This window comes from Lissotriton vulgaris, chromosome 1_1 (assembly GCF_964263255.1).
Source record: "Lissotriton vulgaris chromosome 1_1, aLisVul1.2, whole genome shotgun sequence".
Classification (NCBI taxonomy): domain Eukaryota; kingdom Metazoa; phylum Chordata; class Amphibia; order Caudata; family Salamandridae; genus Lissotriton; species Lissotriton vulgaris.
This window is the reverse complement of record NC_141685.1, coordinates 2,136,194,451-2,136,206,026: the sequence shown is the minus strand read 5'-3', so window position 1 is coordinate 2,136,206,026 and position 11,576 is coordinate 2,136,194,451. Positions and strand designations below refer to the sequence as shown.

The following is an 11,576-nucleotide window of genomic DNA, read 5'->3' as shown; positions in this document are numbered from 1 at the left end:
TCCTGAGGTGTGTTCTCAGATACAGTGGCCCTTTCCCCTGTAATGCCTTATGTGCCAGACATTGTGCCTTGAATATAATCCTATTTCCCACTGGTAACCAGTGGAGGTCCCTCTACGACTCCTATTGCAGTTATGGGCTTTCGCATAGTATTGTCTGAATGCATTCTGGGGCTTGGATTCATACCTCACTGCAATTGGATCACCGTGTGTTTAGTGGTGCTTTGCAATGACTTTAATAGGTTCTGTTTAAGGGTCCCTACCAGGAGTAAAAACCCACCCTCGTTACCCAAGTAGGATTCTATATCTTTGCAAATGTTGTCACCCATGCTACACAGTTAACCCTTCATACGGGTAAACCTCTTAGGGTGGGCCCAACAGTGAGTAAGCAAATGCTGTAGGCAGTGTCCAGATGCTACCCGACTGTAGGCCGGGTGGCGCACACTTCGTGGCTCTGAATGTACATGTATTGGGTGGACCCAGCAGTGGGTAAGTTAATGCTGCATGTAGCGCCCAGATGGCCCAGACCGTAGGCCAGGTGGAACAGCACACTGCTCGTTGATCTGAATGCAAACTTATTTGGTTGGATCCAGCAGTGGGTAAGCTAATGGTGCAGGCACTGCCCTGGTGCTGCAGTCTGTAGGCAGAGTGCAGGTTGGCACACCCCTCATGTCTCAGTTTTTCTTTGTCCTCCGCCCTTCACTGAATCTGCCCACATTCTATTACCACCAGTTACTGCACACTGTGTTGGCTTTCTCAATAAACAAGTCAGAACACTTTTATGGAGTGATACTGCACAACTGCTCACCAAGCTAAAACTTACAACATTTTTTTATGAATCACATAGGCAAACCCTATTGCATTTATCAATGCTTTTTTTCTAAGTTAGTTGTTGAGTAGGTTCTTTCCAGAAGGAAGCCTGTAGGTTATGCCAACACACTACAGCAGAGGTCTCATAAATGACTGAGTTTTCTTAATTATTAAACTGTTGATTATAAACACTTTGACCTAAATAATTGAATGTCTGGTCTGCTGTAGCCCTAAGGCACGGCAAACAAGTTGCTGAGGGCACCTGCTAACAAAGCTTCAACATTAAGAGGCAAATCGGCAAGACAGAGATAAGGCAAGGGTCTGCTTTTGTTTATATATGTATTTGAGATCGGTGGTATGGAAAGGATGCCTCATTTGCGACCCTTCCCCGAAGAGACAAAAGCAGAACCCCGCATTTTCCCCGGTGCTTAATTCGAACCGGTGATTGCGCGTGGAGGCCATCCGCACTCAATTATGGGGCCCGCACTTATTGTACCGCCTCAGGCATTTACGAGAGCAAGCAACGGAGGGAAAAAACAAAACAAGGAACGATGGTAGAAAAGAAAGACAGAAAAATGTCACAAAGAAAGAAAGCAGTAGAAACATGCAAGAGAGAAATAAACTAACAAGGAGCGTCTGGTATTGGAGTAAAGAGGCATGGGTGAATTTAGAACACCTCAACCTTGGTATTCGGCGCACCAGCACTCAGTTGCACCGCCCGCAGATTTCTGAGCAGAGCCGTGGGCACCGGTGCTCATTCTTTTACACTCTTTCTTTTAGCATCCCACACCCCACTCCCCACTCCCCCCTCCCCCACCGCTCACACTTCCTCTTACGAGGGGAGCTTGAAGTTTGCTGCTCAGACCAAGCAGCGTCTCCCGTGGCACAGGTGGCAGAGACACCTCTGTTGTGCCCCAAGGCTGTGCTAGGTTTGGGGGGAGGGGAGGGGGACAGGTGTGGTGGCCTCTCCAGTGATGAGGAGGAGCACGAGCTGGGGCCAGGACGGACAAAAAGTAGGTGGATAACGGCCCACGTCTGGCCTCAGTCATTTGTCCTAGGGCACTCCAGAACTGAGCGCCCCTTCTTCAGTCAGAGATATGGGAGGACCCTCGCACAGTCCCCGTTGTAGCCCCCTCGGATGCGCCCGTGCCCGGTGCGGTGGCGCAGTTAACAGGAACCGTCTCGCGCGTTCTGCGCGCGCGTTGGAGCTGAGCGTGTCGCCGCTCTCATCCCCACCGCTTCCTTGTTGTTTCGTGCCCCTGTCCTGTACACAAGTGTCACCACGCTCCACCATCAGTCCATCTCTCCTCGTCGCAGTCAATTGCTGTGTCCTGTAGCTGGCTGCCCTGTGTATCCCATACCACGTCAGTGTCTTTCCTTACTGCCGCTCCCATGCCGCCTCTCTTAGCTCCCTCCTCGCCTATCTCTTCCGCTCCCTTCTCTTCTCTCAACCTATCACTCCGCTCCTCTCCTGTCCCCTCTTCTTTCACCCCTCTGGTCCTTGTCTATCCCCTCCGTTCAGCCCCATATCTCATCACATGATCACACTACTCCTTCCCTTCTGCCCTACCCTCTCCTTCACACCACTCCTTCCCTTCTGCCCTACCCTCTCCTTCGCATCACTCCTTCCCTTCTGCCCTACCCTCTCCTTCACACCACTCCTTTCCTTCCGCCCTACCCTCTCCTTCACACCACTCCTTTCCTTCCCCACACTTACACCTTCCGCGTCCGGGTTTCCATTCGTTTCCCTGTTGCTCCATCCCCTGTTGCTGTCCTCTCTACCCTGCGCAGCCCCTTCACTTCTCTCTTCCACCTCCACCCTCGTCTAGCTTTACTCCCCCCCCCCCCCCCCCGCCCACACACCCTTCTTGTGCACCTGTGCCTCCCACACCTCTCCTTTGCTGCACGCGTTTTCCCACCCTCTCTCCGCCCTGCCCTGCCGCGCTCCACTCTCCCTCGCCTGGTCCCTGTCCAGGGACCTCTGCTCGCGCCTCCATCACCTGTGCCCCTCCTGCCTCTCCCAGGGAGTCCTCCCTCCGCCGCTTCTCTCAAAGGCTCCAGCGCCCAGGACTGCACCGGATCTTCTGGCGGACGGACCGCAGGTAGGAGCGGGCGGGGCACTGTACGGGGGCTGCCTGGCAGCGGGGGGAGCGCTGGGACACCCGCACGCTGAGGTACCGCGGGGGCGGAGGTGGGGGTCTCTCTCGTGGCAGAGAGTATGGGGAGTACAGCTGTAGAGCATGGGGGTCCACTGCACCCCAGCATTGCTGCTCCGGGGGCACTGCCTGGACTGAGGGACAGTACAGGGCGCACAGTGACACCCAGTGTAGTAGAGATTTGGCGGAACAGTGTGCTGAGGGCAGAGATGTGGGGTGGGGCTGACACAGCACTAAACACCAGAAAGTGAGTTGAAGCGGGCCCTCTCGCCGCCCCCGCCCATGGCACGTGCATATCGCGATGCAGGCACAGGCTGGTAGGAATGTCTGGAAGTGCGTTCACGATAACACCGCGGGGGCCGTGCAGGGGGTGCATAGAGGTGGGGTGCAGCAGAGTCAAGCAGCTGCATCTCAGAGGGGCGCCTTGGAGCATCCCTTTACGAAGGGCTGTCACCTCGGGCCTCTTACATTGTGTGTGACGCGGATGGATAGTTCTGCATGCTCTGACTTGTGGGGCGGGCGGCGGCGCAGCCAGCAGACTCGAAGCCCATTAATTGCCAGATGCGCTTCTCGCGCGCCCGCCTCTACCCCACCCCGAGGCAGCGGTGTCAGGGGCGGCGCGCGCCCAGCACCGCCCGTCTCTTATCGCACGGTCTGTGCTCTGGCAAGGGGTTACATGTGGGTAGACTGCGGATTCAAAGAGGGTCGAGCCGGGGTCAGGCGTGGCTCTAGCACAAGCCGAGCCATCCACTGACAGATTCAACATTTAATTTCCGAGTTTCTCAGTTAAAGTACACATATTTTATTACCACACTGAGAAGCATTTATTGACAACAATATTTTTTAATCATGAAGCATTCAAGAATCAACCCATGTTCTGACAACGTTGCCACTAGTTAACTGTGAAGGGATATACATTTGTTTTAATTATACACAAGGGAGGTGTTTGCACAGCACAGATCATAGAGTGAATTACTTTTGCTTGGTGAAGAAAAATAGTGCATAGTAAAGTCATTTTGCCGTGCATCACACTTAAACTAAGTATGTATGCCAGGATATTAGCCCAGGTTTCCTGGTTACACAGTGTGTAATTCAGTCCTTGTAGGGCTAGTTCCTTCTCTCCGCTGCTTAGCACCACAGGTCAGGTCTTTGTGTTCAGTTATTTCATGAATTGGTATTGGTACACAGAGTTTATTTAATAAATACACTTATGACGCCTTAAATCAAACGGATACTATACACGCATATATTCATACAACATACAAAGAAGGGTGGATTTGCTATAGAATGATCTGCACATCAATTGGCCTCCTGTTATTGTATCCACTTCAACCACTTATTATGTTCAACACATTACATTTGGAGTGCAGCCTTGGCGTTTGGTGCACATCCACCTAAAGCATCAAAAAAGACCTCCCGCCCACAAAGATTGCAGCAGAATGTCACAATACCAAAAACAAAACACAAGCGCACATCACATGTAATCACTTTTATCCTCTGTGCAGTTTAGCACTCTTTCTCCATCAATGTTCTTTGTTGGAATAATCTTTATCATTCCCAGAGAGACATGTTGTATCGACAGTTCAAATTTTATTTCTTAAAAGACAATGCTCCACAGCCGACGCGCGTTTCGTCCTATTCGGGCTTCCTCAAGGCTTCTTTCCATGTTGCTCACTATTCATTTGCAGGCACTGCTTTCGCAAAATGTATCGTTCTTAATATAAGATTCATCAATAATAAGATCTAAAGTTTTCAAATATGTGAGACATATATGGCCTGATTCTCCGTATTGTCAGTGTTCAAGGAGCCATGATAAGTTCCATCGTAATAACTCTAATGTCCGTCAACATGCCATGTCAGTTCTCCAGCAGCGTATATACTCCTGTACATAGTAATATGATTTGACTGTGTGGTTTCCTGTTTAGAGTATTTCCATATAATCTTAAGATCAAGCACAGTGCACAACATGCATGTGTGAAGCCATACTGCAGTTCAAACTCAGTGCAGAGCATGTCAGTGTGAAGCCAGGCTGCAGTTCAAACACAGTGCAGAACGTGAGAGTGTGAAGCCATGCTGCAGTTCATACACAGTGCAGAACATGCAAGTATGAAGCCACGCTGCAGTTCAAACACAGTGCAGAACATGCAAGTGTGAAGCCACGCTACAGTTCAAACACAGTGCGGAACATGCCAGTGTTAAGCCACGCTGCAGTTCATACACAGTGCGGAACATGCCAGTGTGAAGCCACGCTGCAGTTCAAACACAGCGCACAACTTGTCAGTGTGAAGCCACGCTGCAGTTCAAACACAGTGCAGAGCATGCCAGTGTGAAGCCACGCTGCAGTTCAAACACAGTGCAGAACATGTCAGTGTGAAGCCACGCTGCAGTTTAAACACAGTGCAGAGCGTGCCAGTGTGAAGCCACGCTGCAGTTCAAACACAGCGCACAACATGTCAGTGTGAAGCCACGCTGCAGTTGAAACACAGTGTGAAACATGCCAGTGTGAAGCCACGCTGCAGTTTAGACACAGTGCAGAACATGCTAGTGTGAAGCCACGCTGCAGTTCAAACACAGTGCAGAACATGCGAGTGTGAAGCCACGCTGCAGTTCAAACACAGTGCGGAATATGCCAGTGTTAAGCCACGCTGCAGTTCATACACAGTGCGGAACATGCCAGTGTGAAGCCACGCTGCAGTTCAAACAGAGTGCACAACTGGTCAGTGTGAAGCCACGCTGCATTTGCAACACAGTGTGGAACATGCCAGTGTGAAGCCATGCTGCAGTTCATGCACAGTGCGGCAACATGCCAGTGTGAAGCCACGCTGCAGTTCATACACAGTGCAGAACATGCAAGTGTGAAGCCACGCTGCAGTTCAAACACAGTGCGGCAAAATGACAGTGTGTAGCGACGCTGCAGTTCATACACAGTGCAGAACATGCAAGTGTGAAGCCACGCTGCAGTTCAAACACAGTCCAGAACATGCGAGTGTGAAGCCACGCTGCAGTTCAAACACAGTGCGGAACATGCCAGTGTGAAGCCACACTGAAGTTCAAACACAATGCAGAGCATGTCAGTGTGAAGCCACACTGCAGTTCAAACACAGTGCAAAACATGCGAGTGTGAAGCCACACTGCAGTTCAAACACAGTGCGGAATATGCCAGTGTAAAGCCACACTGCAGTTCAAACACAGTGCAGAGCACGCCAGTGTGAAGCCACGCTGCAGTTCAAACACAGTGCAGAGCATGCTAGTGTGAAGCCACGCTGCAGTTCAAACACAGTGCAGAACATGTCGGTGTGAAGCCACGATGCAGTTCAAACACAGTGCAGAGCATGCCAGTGTGAAGCCACGCTGCAGTTCAAACACAGTGTGGAACATGCCAGTGTGAATCCACGCTGCAGTTCATACACAGTGCGGCAACATGCCAGTGTGAAGCCACGCTGCAGTTCATACACAGTGCAGAACATGTCAGTGTGAAGCCACGCTGCAGTAAAAAAACAGTCCAGAACATGCCAGTGTGTAGCCAGGCTGCAGTTCATACACAGTGCGGAACATGTCAGTGTGAAGCCATGCTGCAATTAAAACACAGTGAAGAACATGCCAGTGTGAAAAGCAACACTGTAGTTCAAACAGTGCAGAACATGCCTGTGTGAAAAGCCACGCTGCAGTCCACACACAGCTCGGAACATGTCAGAGTGAAGCCACGCTCCACTTAAAACACAGTGCAGAACATGCCCGTGTGAAAAGCCATGTTGCAGTTAATACACAGTGCGGAACATGTCAGCGTGAAGCCACGCTGCAGTTAAAACACAGTGCAGAACATGCCAGTGTGAAAAGCAACGCTGCAGTTCAAACAGCGCAGAACATGCCTGTGTGAAAAGCTACGCTGCAGTTCACAGTGCCGAACATGTCCATGTGAAGATATGCTGCAGGTTAAACACAGTGCATAACATGCCAGTGTGAAGCCATGCTGCAGAACATGTCAATGTGAAGCCACGCTGCAGTTAAAACACTGTGCAGAAAATGCCAGTATGAAACCACGATGCAGTTCAAACACAGTTCAGAGCATGCCAGTGTGAAGCCATGCTGCTGTTCAAACACAGGGCAGAACATGCCATTGTGAGGCCACGCTGCAGTTCATACACCGTGCAGGACATGTCAGTGTGAAGCCACGCTGCAGAACATGCCAGTGTGAAGCCACACTGCAGTTCAAACGCAGTGCAGGACATGCCGGTGTGAAGCCATGCTGCAGAACATGCCAGTGTGAAGCCACGATGCACTTCAAACACAGTGCAGAACATGCCATTGTGAAGCCACGCTGCAGTTCATTCACAGGGCAGGACATGCCAGTGTGAAGCCAGGCTGCAGTTCAAACACAGTGCAGAACATGCCAGTGTGAAGCGACGCTGCAGAACATGTCAGTGTGAGCCACGCTGCAGTTCAATCACTGTGCAGAAAATGCCAGTATGACGCTGCAATGCAGTTCAAACACAGTGCAGAACATGCCATTGTGAAGCCATGCTGCAGTTCAAACACAGTGTAGAGCATGCCATTGTGAAGCCACACTGCATTTCAAACACAGTTCAGAACATGCCAGTGTGAAGCCACGCTGCAGTTCAAACACATTGCAGAGCATGTCAGCGTGAAGCCACGCTGCAGAACATGCCATTGGGAAGCCATGCTACAGTTCAAACACAATGCAGAACATGCCATTGTGAAGCCGCGCTGCAGTTCAAACACAGTGCAGAGCATGCCAGTCTGAAGGCACGCTGCAGTTCAAACACATTGCAGAGCATGCCAGTCTGAAGGCACGCTGCAGTTCAAAGACAGTGCAGAGAATACCAGTCTGAAGCCACGCTGCAGTTCAAACATAGTACAGAACATGTCAGCGTGAAGCTACGCTGCAGAACATGCTATTGTGAAGATTTCCTTTATCTCGTAGGGCTTGTGTTGTCACCTAACAACCAGTACCTTTCTGCGGAAGTCATGTGCTCTCTTGACTTGGTGGTGAGGTTACAGAGTGGCCTTCCTCCTAGTTTGGTATTTCCTTATGTGGAGATCGGCGGCTGAGGTTTGTCACTGAGGACTGGCGGGGTCTGGAGATGCTGCTATGGGGTCCCGTGGTGGTGTGTGTTGGGTGGTCGCTAAGACATTCCATTAGTGACTTGTAATTCCACTCCAGCCAGAATGAATTTTTCTTTTTGTTTGAGAGCGGGGTGGGGGCTTTGGATGCTTATGGACTGGTTGAAACGGGTGACCTGTTGGGTTCTGGGTGCCCTGTTGGGTCCTGGAGTACTTGCTTTAATGTAGTGTACATGTCCCACTACTAGTTAGTACCCCATCTCCGCTCTTGCTGCGTAATTCTCCAAGTATCGGGGTCTTCTGTTGTATTTCTTCTGAGGACTCTCCAGAGTCACCATTTTACCAGCCAAGATTGGTTTGACCATGTACTCTACTCTGGATCTTGCAGGACCACGAGGACAAAGATGTCATATTTTAGGATTGGCTGAAGAGTGTGAACTTTAGGAATTGCAGGTCCTCCAATTGGCTCAGGTGTCCCACCTCGGTAACCAAGGTGGGATAATTGCTGGATCCTTGTGCAAGCACCTTTTACCCTGCTTGGACTTTCAGGGGGTTCTGCATCCTCCTTGAAACTCATTGCAGACCAAGGAGGTGATGTCACCGGGCCATTAATAGACATGTGCAGGTCGTTCTGTAAATGCTTGTGGCTCGTGGGACTCTGTGCCACACGAGAACTCATTGGGAGACCACAGAGGTGGTATCACCGGGCCATTAATAGACACGTGCAGATCATTCTGTAAATGCTTGTCGCTCCAGGGATTCCGTGGCACCCGAGGAACTCTTTGGTAGACCACAGACCTGAAGTCATTGGGCCATTAACCCCTTCCATGCTGATGACGGCCGGGAGCCGTCATGGCACACAGTGCTCGTTTACTGATGACGGCTCGTGTGCCATGACGGCTCCCGGCCGACATGACCTCACCCGCGAGCGGAATGTGCCGCACAGGCGCAGAATCGCGCCCGCACCCAAGGGGTAAATAAACGCGTGCAGATCATTCTGTAAATGCTTGGCGCTCATGGGATTCTGTGCCAACCAGGAACTCATTGGCAGATAACGGAGGTGATGTCACTGGGCCATTAATGGACACATGCATATCATTCTGTAAATGCTTGTCGCTCTAGGGATTCCGTGGCACCCCAGAAACTCATTGGTAGACCACAGAGCTGATGTCATCGGGCCATTATTAGACACGTGCAGCTCATTATGTAAATGCTTGTTGCTAATGGGACTCTGCGCCAACCCAGGAACTCGAGTCCTGGCAGATTTGTAGCTTTTCTTTCAAGGCTGGGGACAAATCTGAGCTTGGGTTGCCGGCCTTGCTTTCTCGGGCTCTGGTGTGAGGAGGAGCTGCACTGCCGTGACAGAACATTCGCTGGAAGTGAAACTCTCAAAAGTTGATGAAGGGTCCCACTCTAGCCCTGCGTCCCACTTGGGATGAAAGGAACCTCTCTAGCCCTGCATCCCTCATAAAATGAAGGGTCCCTCTCTAGTCCTGCATCCCACTTGGGATGAAGGGTTCCTCTCTAGTCCCGCGTCCCACTTTGGATAAAGGGTCCCTCTCTAGTCCTTCGTCCCACATTGGATAAAGGGTCCCTCTCTAGCCCTGTGTCCCACATAGGATAAAGGGCCCCTCTCTAGCCCTGCGTCCCACATAGGATAAAGTGTCCCTCTCTAGTCCTGCACCCCACATAGGATAAAGGGTCTCTCTCTAGTCCTGCGTTCTAGATGGGATGAAGGGTTCCTCTCTAGTCCTGTGTCCCACACAGGATAAAGGGTCCCTCTCTAGTCCTGCGTCCCAGATGGGCTGATGGGTATTCCCTGATAAAGGGTCCCTCTCTAGTCCTGTGTCCCAGATGGGATGAAGGATATTATCTCTCTAGTTTTGCATCCCACATAGGATGAAGGCTATTCCCTCTCTAGTCCTGCGTCCCAGATGGGATGAAGGGTATTCCCTCTCTAGTCTATTCCCTCTCTAGTCCTGTGTCCCAGATGGGATGAAGGGTATACCCTCTCTAGTCCTGCGTTACACTTAGGATGAAGGGTATTCCCTCTCTCAATCAATCAATCACAGGTTTGTTGAGACCAGCTACTCACCCGAAAGGGGCTCAAGGCACTGGTGAGGGGGGCTCCTTAGATGTTCACAATGGTATGTCGATGAGCCAGGTCTTGAGGTCCTTCAGGACCCGTCAGGGTCTGCGCAGACCCTGTAGGTTCACGGTGATTCATCGAAAAGCCACGTCGTGAGGTCCTTCAAGAACTTGGAGAGTGTTGCTGTCTAGCGGAGGTGGCGAGGGCATGACGTGGCTGCGAGGAAGGACAAGGATCTGCCTCCTGTTTTGGTCTTCTTGATCCGCTGCACCGTTGCAAGGGAGAGCTGAGGTGAGCGGAGGGATCTTTGGGGTGCGTGGAACGAGAGACAGTGGTTCATGTAGGTGTGTCAGTGTTGTGAAGGGCTTTGTGGGCGTGGGAGAGAAGATTGAAGGTGATTCTCTTCTCGACGGGGAGCCAGTGTAGTCCCCGTATATATATATATATATATATATATATATATATATATATATATATATATATATATATATATATATATATATATATATATATATATATATGATCAAGCGCTCTGGGAAGTGCGAAACGCGTCGTGATGACTGGGAGCACCGTAAATAAATAAATTAATTCTTGCACTTATCTCTTGGGTCCACATCCGTATTTGCAGCCTGGAGAAAGCCTGCGCCTTGCCGGATTATCCTTGGAATATATATATATATATATATATATATATATATATATATATATATATATATATATATATATATATATATATATATATATCCCCAGTTCTAAATGCAGTCTTAGGAGTGTTCAGACCTCTGTATCTATCTGTCTCTTACTCTTCCGGCTCTAGCGCGGGTTGCTACTGTCACTACCGAGAGCTCTAGCGGGACCCTTACAGATCTGCCATAGGAGGTGGTGTTCTTGGTTGTCATTACTTCACTTTGTAATCTACGTGCACCTCCTAGAGAAGATATTTGCTTGCAAATAACACCCATTCAAGAACTGAGCATTTGTAAAGACAATATTCCATGGAAGCAACCTGTGTATGCCCTGCCTGCAAACATAAACAAGACCCAGCCACTGGTTATGTGGAATAAGTCTACCAATAAACATGTTTATTACTACAGTACAAAGGTGTTCTTGCCGCTGAAGCGCACACCTCAGTCAGAAAATGATGATTGGTGTCTCCTGGATTCCAATCCAGAAAACACTGATTAATGTCTCCCAGATTCCTTTCCTGAAAACACTGATTAATTTCTCCCAGATTTCATTCCAGAAAATACTGATTAATGACTCCCAGATTCCATTCCTGAAAATTCTGATTAATGTCTCCCAGATTCCATTCCTGAAAATACTGATTAATGTCTCCCAGATTGCATTCTTGAAAATACTGATCAATACTGATTAAGGTCTCCCAGATTGCATTCCTGAAAATACTGATTAATGTCTCCCAGATTGCATTCCTGAAAATACTG

General features: G+C 49.9%; 1 protein-coding gene across 4 annotated transcripts in view; it reads left to right on the top strand.

The window, feature by feature from the left end:
* Positions 1-2,158: 2,158 nt before the first annotated feature.
* The window catches only part of A4GALT (alpha 1,4-galactosyltransferase (P1PK blood group)), a 275,344-nt gene continuing 265,926 nt past the window's right edge, over positions 2,159-11,576 (top strand). For all 4 annotated transcript variants that reach the window (XM_086922057.1, XM_086922047.1, XM_086922068.1 and 1 more), the window contains exon 1: positions 2,159-2,909. The gene's annotated coding sequence lies outside the window, so the exon portion shown is untranslated. The remainder of the gene's footprint in view (positions 2,910-11,576) is intronic.